Source organism: Lolium rigidum, chromosome 4 (genome assembly GCF_022539505.1).
Source record: "Lolium rigidum isolate FL_2022 chromosome 4, APGP_CSIRO_Lrig_0.1, whole genome shotgun sequence".
In the NCBI taxonomy this organism is placed as follows: domain Eukaryota; kingdom Viridiplantae; phylum Streptophyta; class Magnoliopsida; order Poales; family Poaceae; genus Lolium; species Lolium rigidum.
The window spans coordinates 266851345-266862247 of record NC_061511.1 but is presented as its reverse complement, the minus strand read 5'-3'; positions in this window follow the sequence as shown (position 1 = coordinate 266862247).

Sequence of the window (10903 nt, the reverse complement as noted above, 5' to 3'; positions counted from 1 at the left end):
CACAGCAGTTTCCGAGGAAGTGGTGCCTGAAGGAAAAAGAAAAAACTGCCAGGTCACGCGGAGAAGTTGAGAAGGCAAGGCATCATGATGACGGATACTGCGACGGTTCTGCCACGACATGACCCGACGAAAGAAAGGCATAATGATTTTGGAAATGTCATTTCCAAAACCAGGGGGCATGTGTTATCACCAGAATTTGACCGAGTCAGAGGTGGGCCGCGATCAAGATGGACTTGAAGATATATACATGGAAGAAATACGTGAATCGGCCTTTTATACCAAGTTGGGCTTAATTGCCTATGTATCTGTAATATATTAGATCGCATCTTAGTTTAGAAGTTAGAATCTTACCCGTGCACGGTTTAGTGCACGCCCACATTAGAAAGTCCGCCTGGACTATAAATATGTATCTAGGGTTTATGGAATAAACAACAACCAACGTTCAACCACAAACAAATCTCGGCGCATCGCCAACTCCTTCGTCTCGAGGGTTTCTACCGGTAAGCACCATGCCGCCTAGATCGCATCTTGCGATCTAGGCAGACAAGCCTGCCCACGTTGTTCATGCGTTGCTCGTACCGAAGCCTTTTTGATGGCGAGCAACGTAGTTATCTTAGATATGTTAGGGTTAGCATTGTTCTTCATATTACATGCTATCGTAGTGCAACCCTTGCATGTCTAGCCGCCCTTACACCTATCTTAGGTGTAGGGGCGGCACCCCGCTTGATTATAGTTTAGTAGATCTGATCCGTTACGGTTGCTCCTTGTTTCATCAAGGATTAGTTTAACATCCGCAATAGTTAGGCCTTACAAAGGGTTGGAGGATCCAGCGGCGTGTAGGGTGGCGTTTGCTAGCCCTAGAAAGGATGTTCCGGGGATCAACCTCGTGTTGGTTTTTAGGCCCTGTCTAGGATCGGCTTACGGTCACCGTGCGCGAGCGCGAGGCCCAATCGTGAGTAGGATGATCCGATTATGCGGTGAAAACCCCAAATCGTCGTAGATCTAATCAGCTTTATCTTGATCAAGCAGGACCACCAAATATTCGGACACCCCGTCCGGATCATGGGTGGATCGGCTCTTTGAGCCGATTCACAGGATAACCTGAGAGCCGATCGAGGCTCGTATTTAATGTTTACGTGTATGCCATGCAGGAAACTAAGCGAGGCATCATCCACACCTTCCGGACCAGGTATAGGTCAGGTGGCACGCCCTTGTGATAAACATCGGACGTGCGACCAGGAGGCTTTGCGGGCCGTCGCTCTGAGGGACTGGGGCCAGCCGCAGCCCTAGTTGTTCCCGGCTCTACTGTGTTGCCCGTCTCTGCCCGCCAGGGGGTTTCTGACGTCAACAAGTACTAATCAATCAATAGGCATGTGTTCCAATTATAGTCGTACGTGCTCGCAATGAGAAACTTGCACAACATCTTTTGTCCTACCAGCCGGTGGCAGCCGGGCCTCAAGGGAAACTCATTGGATATTAAGGTACTCCTTTTAATAGAGTACCGGAGCAAAGCATTAACACTCCATGAACACATGTGATCCTCATGTCACTACCATTCCCTCCGGTTGTCCCGATTTCGTCACTTCGGGGCCATTGGTTCCGGACGACGACATGTGTATACAACTTGCGGGTAAGACCATAAAAAATGAATATCATGATGAAATAATAACATGTTCGGATCTGAGATCATGGCACTCGGGCCCTAGTGACAAGCATTAAGCATAACAAGTTGCAACAATATCATCAAAGTACCATCTACGGACACTAGGCACTATGCCCTAACAATCTTATGCTATTACATGACCAATCTCATCCAATCCCTACCATCCCCTTCGGCCTACAGTGGGGGAATTACTCACACATGGATGGGGGAAACATGGCTGGTTGATGGAGAGGCGTTGGCGGTGATGGCGGCGATGATCTCCTCTAATTCCCCGTCCCGGCGGAGTGCCAGAACGGAGACTTCTGGCTCCCGAGACGGAGTTTCGCGATGTGGCGGCGTTCTGGAGGGTTTCTGGCGACTTCGACTTCTCCCCGTGCGTTTTTAGGTCGAGGCCGATAAATAGTCCGAAGGAGGGCGTCGGAGGCCAGCCGAGGGGCCACACCATAGGGCCGCGCGGGCCCCCTAGGCCGCGCCGCCTTATGGTGTGGGGCCCTCGGGCCTCCACTTGATTTGTCCTTCCGGCTCCGTCATTATTCCGGGAAAATAGGGCCTTTCGTCAAAATCCCGAGGTTTTTCCCGAAAGTTGGATTTCTGCACAAAAACGAGACACCGTAACGGTTCTGCTGAAAACAGCGTTAGTCCGTGTTAGTTGCATCCAAAATACACAAATTAGAGGCAAAACAATAGCAAAACTGTTCGGGAAAGTAGATACGTTTTGGACGTATCAACTCCCCCCGAGCTTAGCTTATTGCTTGTCCTCAAGCAATTCAGTTAACAACTAAGCGATAAAAGAACTTTCACGAACACATTTGTTCATATGATGTATATATTCTCATGATATGGCTAATACTTAAGCAGTTCATAATAAGATACATGCAAATAAGATCATCTAACAACTACGTCAATCATGAAGAGGTACCAACAATTAATAATAAGCATCATGAATCATGTATATAAGCAGGATTGCAATGTTCATAAGAGAGTATGATAAAGTGGTATCTCGCTTGCTCGTATTTGATTGGCAAAACATAAATGCCCGGGCACCTCCGGAGTTCATAGAAAGACTAGAAGTAGTGATTGTCAAAGATAAAAGCATCAAAGTTATACCACAATCAATCATATTTTGAGACAAGCATATTACACTAAGAATGACAGTTGTGCTCTCAAGAAAGTGCTCAAAGAAAGGATGGAGACACAACATAAAAGTAAAAGATTGACCCTTCGCAGAGGGAAGCAGGGATTAACATGCGCTAGAGCTTTTCATTTGTAAATCAGGAGTAAAATTATTTTGAGAGGTGTTTGTTGTTGTCAACGAATGGTAATGGGTACACCAACTACCTCGCCAACCGGACTTTCAAGAGCGGCTCCCATGAATTATTTGCATGTTTATGTGGCACTCCTTCCAACCTTTCTTACACAAACCATGGCTAACCGAATCCTCGGGTGCCTGCCAACAATAACATACCATGAAGGAGCGCCTTTTTAGTTTAGTTTTATTATGATGATGACACTCCCCCAACCTTTGCTTACACAAGCCATGGCTAACCGAATCCTTCGGGTGCCGTCCAACAATCACAAACCATGGAGGAGTGTCTATTTAAATTAATTAATTCGGGATCGGGAATCCCATTGCCAGCTCTTTTTGCAAAATTATTGGATAAGCGGATGTGCCACTATTCCATATGAGAGTCCGTCAAAAGTAAATGACAAGGTTGAAAGCTAAACACCACATACTTCCTCATGAGCTATGAAACATTAACACAAATTGAGAAGCATTTTGAAGGTTTTAAAGGTAGCGCATGAGAATTTACTTGGAATGGTTTGAAATGCCATGCATAGGTATTTATGGTGGACACTTTGGAATAACTTGGTTTTCAGGTGTTTGGAAGCACGAGCAGCGTTCCCGCTCGGTACAAGTGAAGGCTAGCAAAAGACTAGGGAGCGACGAATCAAGAGAGCGATGACTCGTCATAATCATGCTTGCGGCAAAATAAATTAACCGAGGCATAAAAGTGATACAAGAACTACGAAGCAATATAAATCATTGAGGCTTAATTGACTTTTGTTCAGTCATATGCATGCGTGAGCATGTGCCAAGTCGATATAAATGAATTATTCAGAGGAGGATACCACAATGCCATACTTACTTATGAATAAAACAATGCAAGCAAACATCCATGACATGCTACTCATATTAATAAATTGGAGCTAATCATGAGAGATCATCAACTACTAGACTTTCTTAAATGACATATACCTCACATGAACCAACTAAGCATGCTCACATGGATGAGTATATGTACAAAAATGAAAACAAATAGAGTTCATACCAGCCTCTCACCATAATCAGATTGTCGTAGATCGTCATTATTGCCTTTTCACTTGTGTAGCTTGGATAATATGAAACGAAAACTACGCTCCAGCCACCGAAGACCATTGAACTCATAATGAACTTTACAAACCAAAGAAGAACAGCAAATATTTTTGGTGTTTTCGAATTTGAGAACAAGAATAAAAGGAAACAAGCAAACAAAGCAAAATCTTTTTGGGTTTTCTTATAGCAGACTAGCAATAGCAAATAAAGCGAAACAAATGCAAGAAACCAAGATAAACAAATGGTGAAGAGAAACAACAGAAATATTTTTGGTCTTTTTGTGTTTTGGGAAAGAAACAAAGTGAAAGCAAGAAATAGCAAACTAAAAGAAACACGAGAAAAGCGAGATAGCAGAAATCTGCCAAAACCTGACAGCATTACAGAAATCGATTTTTACAAAAATCTTACGTTGCTCAGCTCGAAAAGTGTTCAACTAATGAAAGTTAGATAACAACCTGGGGAACCTTCACAAAAATTGGCTTCGCAAAATAACGTTCTGACTGTGCGCACAAATTTTTACGGTAACAGTCCAGAATCTGTTTTCAGACAGCACTTCCCCAAATATCATCTTCCTCTCATTAGAAAACCACTCAAAGAGACTAAACAAGTATATACAAGTATCCAGCAATCATAATATGCAAAGAATGAGTGATGCCGGTATACCTCCCCCAAGCTTAGGCTTTTGGCCTAAGTGGAATTCAACCCCATCGAGGGTCTGGGTTCCACGCCGGTGGATCATACATGGAGTAGTCGTAATAAGGTACCGATGCAGAAGAAAACCGTGGAGGATCCTCATGCCCAATGTGTTGATGCGAAGAGCTTGCTGCATCTTACGACGAGTCGAGGTGTTCCTCGACCTCATCCGTGTTGTCTCGTGCACGATGGCTTCCTCCCTCGATGTATGCATTAACTGCACTTTCCGTGACTGAACAATCCTCCCATCATCCTCTGAGAAGCTTCTTCCATGACAAATCATCTTGAAGAGGTCCAAGAGCTCTTGCGGCGATCCCTTTATCTTCTCGCATGATCCCCATTGCGGCACTCGATTGCTGCACAAAAATCACTCGAATGGCAAGTTGACAGTTTTATTATAAATTTTGTACTGAACCATGGGGTTAGATCATGACCAATTGAATTTAAAATCTTGCACTACTGACATAGTCAGTTTCACATATTGGCATGGTTCCCCATCAACAAAATCATCCAATCCTGCACGAGAGATTAAACTTTGAACGTCCTGCAAGATCCCTGCACTTCTCATGAAATCCGCACACGGATAGTAAGTGGGATATACTCCTTCTTCTCGGTGAACTCTCATGACCTGTGGCACCTCCAACTCATGTTGGTTGAGTTGGTGCCTACCTCCTTCCATTTTCTGAAATTTTCAACAATCAATATAAAACTTGATTTGGTGACATATAATTGAGGGAAACTACCATAGGAACTTGCTAGAGTACTAATCATGCATCAAAACTAGTTTCTACCACTTAGAACAAGCATGCAAGCTCACTAAACATGTTACCTACAGCAGCAAAATATTCAAGATATACTCAACCAAACAAAATTCTATTTGGATAATCGAAGGAGTCACATACCGGAGAGCAAATGTGCCAAATTTCTGACAGAAATCTGGGCTGAGCAAAGAGATCGAAAAATCCTGAGCTCTTGAGCAAAAACGCGAGTGAGAGAAAGTTGGTACGAGTTTTTTCGGGAGAGAGAAGATGCTGGGAGAAAGAGATGAAGAAGTGGGGCAAGGAGGGGCCCACACCACAGGGTGGCGCGCCCCCCTTGCTGGCCGCGCCGGCCTGTGGTGTGGCACCATGTGGTGCCCCACAGGTCATCCTCTGGTGCTCCCAGGTGCCTCGTCGAAAAATAGGACCAACGGTGTAATTTTCGCGAATTTTTGAAAACTTCGAAAAATGCATAGTTCTGGGTATTAAGTTTATTATTACTGGCCATGAAATTTTTTGAAAACTCTAATTAATTAAGGAACTTTGAATAATAAAAGTGCTACAGCAACTAAAGCAAATGGAGGAAGAAAGAGATGTTGTTTGCCTCCTCTATGCATATAAAAGGTATTTGTTAACAAAGTTGATCAAGTCTTGCCACCAAATAAATTTTACATAGCATATGAGGAAATAAACCTCAAATCAATCATGTTACCTTGAATTGTATTGATATGGATCCAATCACAAGAATTTGATATTCTTCTTTAGGCTCATATATAGGACAATCAATAGTTCCCACTTTGATAGTTCTCACATTAGAAATAGTATTAACTCCACACGCTTTCTCAATCCTCTTGGGGAAATAGACGGTGTGTTCCTTATCATCAACATTGAAAGTAACCTTTCCTTTATTGCAATCAATAACAGCCCCTGCGGTGTTAAGAAAAGGTCTCCCAAGAATAATGGACATATTATCATCTTCGAGGCATTTCCAACACAACAAAATCGGTTAATATCAAGCGATTATTAGTAACTTGAGCAGGAACATCCTCACATATACCAACAGGAATAGCGAGTAGATTTATCAGCCATTTGCAAAGATATATCAGTAGGTATCAACTTATCTAAGTAAAGTCTCTTGTATAGAGAAAAAGGCATAACACTAACACCGGCTCCCAAGTCACATAGAGCAGTTTTAACATAATTATTCTTAATAGAACAAGGAATAGTAGGTATACCAGGTCGCCCAACTTCTTTGGAACTTTGCCATTGAAAGAGTAATTAGCAAGCATAGTGGAAATTTCCTCATTGGGGATTTTCCTTTTGTTAGTAACAATATCTTTCATATACTTTGAATAAGGAGGCAATTTAATAGCATCGAGTCAAAGGGATTTGCAAGAATAAAGGTTTCATCCAATCACAAAATTTATTATAGTGTTCTTCTTCCTTTGATTTTAGTTTCTTAGTAGGAAAAGGCATTTGCTTTTGCACCCAAGGTTCTCTTTCATTACCATGTTTCTCAGCAATAAAATCTTCTTTAGTATACTTTTTATTTTTAGCATGCTTTTCAGGTTCTTTTTCAACCTCTTCTTTATCAGGAGTATCATTCTTATCATTATCTTTATCATGTTCATTACCACTTTCGAGTTTCAGCATCGAAATAGAAATACTATTAGGATCATTAGCGGAGTTCGGAGGATTCTACAACATTCTTATGTTTCTTTTTCTTTTTCTTAGATGGAGCACTAGTTTCAATGTGTTGAGAATCTTGTTCAATTCTTTTGGGATGTCCTTCGGGATATAGAGGATCCTGGGTAGAGACACCACCTCTAGTTGTTACTTTATAAGCATGTTTTTCTTTAGAATTATTTCCTAGCAAGTCATTTTGCACTTTAGTGAGTTGATCAATTTGAGTTTGAACCATATGAAAATGTTTAACAAGCATCTTAACATCATTGGAGGTTCTCTCCACAATATCATGCAATTCACTAATAGCTTGAGAATTTTCCATTAGATGATTCTCTACTCTCATATTAAAATTTTCTTGCTTAACAATATAATTATCAAACTCATCTAAGCATTGCGCAGGAGGTTTTGAATACGGAATATCTTCCCTAGTAAAGCATTGAAGGGAGTTTACCTCAATCATGGATGAAGGAGGAATTATCTCACATATATCTTCTATAGGAGGTAGATTCTTCACATCTTCAGATTTAATACCTTTCTCCTTGAGAGACTTCTTGGCTTCCCTCATATCTTCATCATTCAATTTAATTAAACCCCTCTTCTTCACTATTGGCGTTGGAGTTGGTTCAGGCGTAGTCCAATCATCATGATTCCGACCTATTTTAGCCAATAATTCTTCAGCTTCGTCTGGAGTTCTTTTCCTGAAAACACATCCAGCACAACTATCCAGGTATGCCCTAGACTCAATGGTTAGTCCACTATAAAATATATCAAGTAAATCATGCTTTTCTAAATCATGGTCAGGCAGAGCTCTAATAAGAGAGCAAAATCTCACCCAAGCCTCAGGCAATTTCTCTCCATCTCCTTGATCAAAATTATAAACTCTCTGCAAAGCAGCATGTTGAGCACTAGCAGGAAAGTATTTCCGGAAGAAAACATTAAGCAACTCTTTTGGACTTTTAATAGAACTAGGTGGCAAACTATTATACCAAGTTTTAGCGTCATCCTTTAATGAGAATGGAAAGATTTTAGCAACAAAGTAAGTACGCTTCTTAACATCATCAGAAAACAAGCTACTCGAGTAGATAACTCAGTCATGTGTTCAACAACACTTTCTTTTTCAGTACCACAAAAGGGTGTTTTCTCAACAATAGCTATATGAGATAGATCAAGAGAAAAATCATAATCTTTATCCTTAATGTTTATAGGAGATGTGGCAAATTTAGGATCAGGAGACAGTTTATATCTAACAGTATGTTCTGCAAGCAACTTTTTAATTTTTCTTGCATCGGTAGTAGCATTGCATTTTTCAATAAAATCATCATCAAGTTCCACATAATCTTCATCAAGATCATCACTAGAGTATTCAAGTTCAGGTGAATTAACAGGTGTAATAACATCAGGAGTTTCCGTATTTTCAATTTGTCTAGACCTAGCAATTGTAGCATCTAGAAAAGTTCCCAATGAACCACTATCATCAAGCACAGCAGAAATATTATCAATATTATGAGAGTTTTCGGATTCAGCGAAGTACCAGCATTTGAAGCTTGTGGTGGTGAAACAAGTTTATCAATCACGGATGGTGAATCAAGAGCAGCGAGAGGTACTCGAGTTGTACCTTTTCTTGTAGTGGATGGTAATATGGCGACCTTAGTATCGCGAGTTTTACCCATGATGGAGAATTTGCAGCGAACAATATCAATCCAAGTGAACTTCCAAATAAAGCTATGCTCCCCGGCAACGGCGCCGGAAAATAGTCTTGATGACCCACAAGTATAGGGGATCGCAACGGTCTTCGAGGGAAGTAAAACCCAATTTATTGATTCGACACCAGGGAGACAAAGAACACTTGAAAGCCTTAACAGCGGAGTTGTCAATTCAGCTGCACCTGGAAACAGACTTGCTCGCAAGAGTTTATCAGTAGTAACAGTTTTATAGTAGTAGCAGTAGTGAAATAATAGCAGCAGAGTAACAAAGACAGCAGTAGTGATTTTAGTAAACAGCAGGATTAAAATACTGTAGGCACGGGGACGGATGACGGGCGTTGCATGGATGAGAGAAACTCATGTAACAATCATAGCAGGGCATTTGCAGATAATAATAAAACGGTATCCAAGTACTAATCAATCAATAGGCATGTGTTCCAATTATAGTCGTACGTGCTCGCAATGAGAAACTTGCACAACATCTTTTATCCTACCAGCCGGTGGCAGCCGGGCCTCAAGGGAAACTACTAGATATTAAGGTACTCCTTTTAATAGAGTACCGGAGCAAAGCATTAACACTCCGTGAACACATGTGATCCTCATGTCACTTCCATTCCCTCCGGTTGTCCCGATTTCTGTCACTTCGGGGCCATTGGTTCCGGACAGCGACATGTGTATACAACTTGCAGGTAAGACCATAAACAATGAATATCATGATGAAATAATAACATGTTCAGATCTGAGATCATGGCACTCGGGCCCTAGTGACAAGCATTAAGCATAACAAGTTGCAATAATATCATCAAAGTACCATCTACGGACACTAGGCACTATGCCCTAACAATCTTATGCTATTACATGACCAATCTCATCCAATCCCTACCATCCCCTTCGACCTACAGTGGGGGAATTACTCACACATGGATGGGGGAAACATGGCTGGTTGATGGAGAGGCGTCGGCGGTGATGGCGGCGATGATCTCCTCCAATTCCCGTCCGGCGGAGTGCCGAAACGGAGACTTCGGCTCCCGAGACGGAGTTTCGCGATGTGGCGGCGTTACGGAGGGTTTCGGCGACTTCGACTTCTCCCGTGCGTTTTTAGGTCGAGGCCGATAAATAGTCCGAAGGAGGGCGTCGGAGGCCAGCCGAGGGGGCCACACCATAGGGCCGCGCGGCCCCCTAGGCCGCGCCGCCTTATGGTGTGGGGCCCTCGGGCCTCCACTTGATTTGTCCTTCGGCTCCGTCATTATTCGGGAAAATAGGGCCTTTCGTCAAAATCCCGAGGTTTTTCCTGAAAGTTGGATTTCTGCACAAAAACGAGACACCGAACGGTTCTGCTGAAAACAGCGTTAGTCCGTGTTAGTTGCATCCAAAATACACAAATTAGAGGCAAAACAATAGCAAAAGTGTTCGGGAAAGTAGATACGTTTTGGACGTATCAGCCGCTCAATAGATAAGTACAACATGTTAACTGTTCTCTGACCAAGAATGAAGTTTGCCACCACCAATTATGATTTCCTATGCACCTTTATTTGTGATTTCCTTTTACTTGTTTCAAGTTGAATTATATGAAGAAGTTGTTCACTAGAATGTCTTGTGTGAATTAATATGATGCTTCTTGTCCGTATTTTGTTTATCGACTCTTCACTCCATAAACATGTGGTTTTGTTTACTGAGCTCAGTTTCGCTTGGGGACAAGCGATGCGGCCAACAACGGCTTCGGCCGCTCTCTCCACCAATGGGAGGGACGGCTCCTCCACGCGGCGGGCTACCCGGCGCCGCCGGACTTCCGCGCACCGGGGGGATGGAGGCTGAGCGCAGGCGGCGTGCCGATCCCGCCGCCGCCAACGGGTGGGGACTTACTCGAAACGGCGATCAACGAGGTGCTCGTCACTCTCAGTGACGAGCAGCGCGCGGATCCGCGGTTCTTCCCCGACAACCACGAATCGTCTTCAAAAAGATGTATCTTTTGTTTTTGATGATGATTGTAAGGAAGCTTTTGAAACTCTAAAGAAAGCCTTAACAA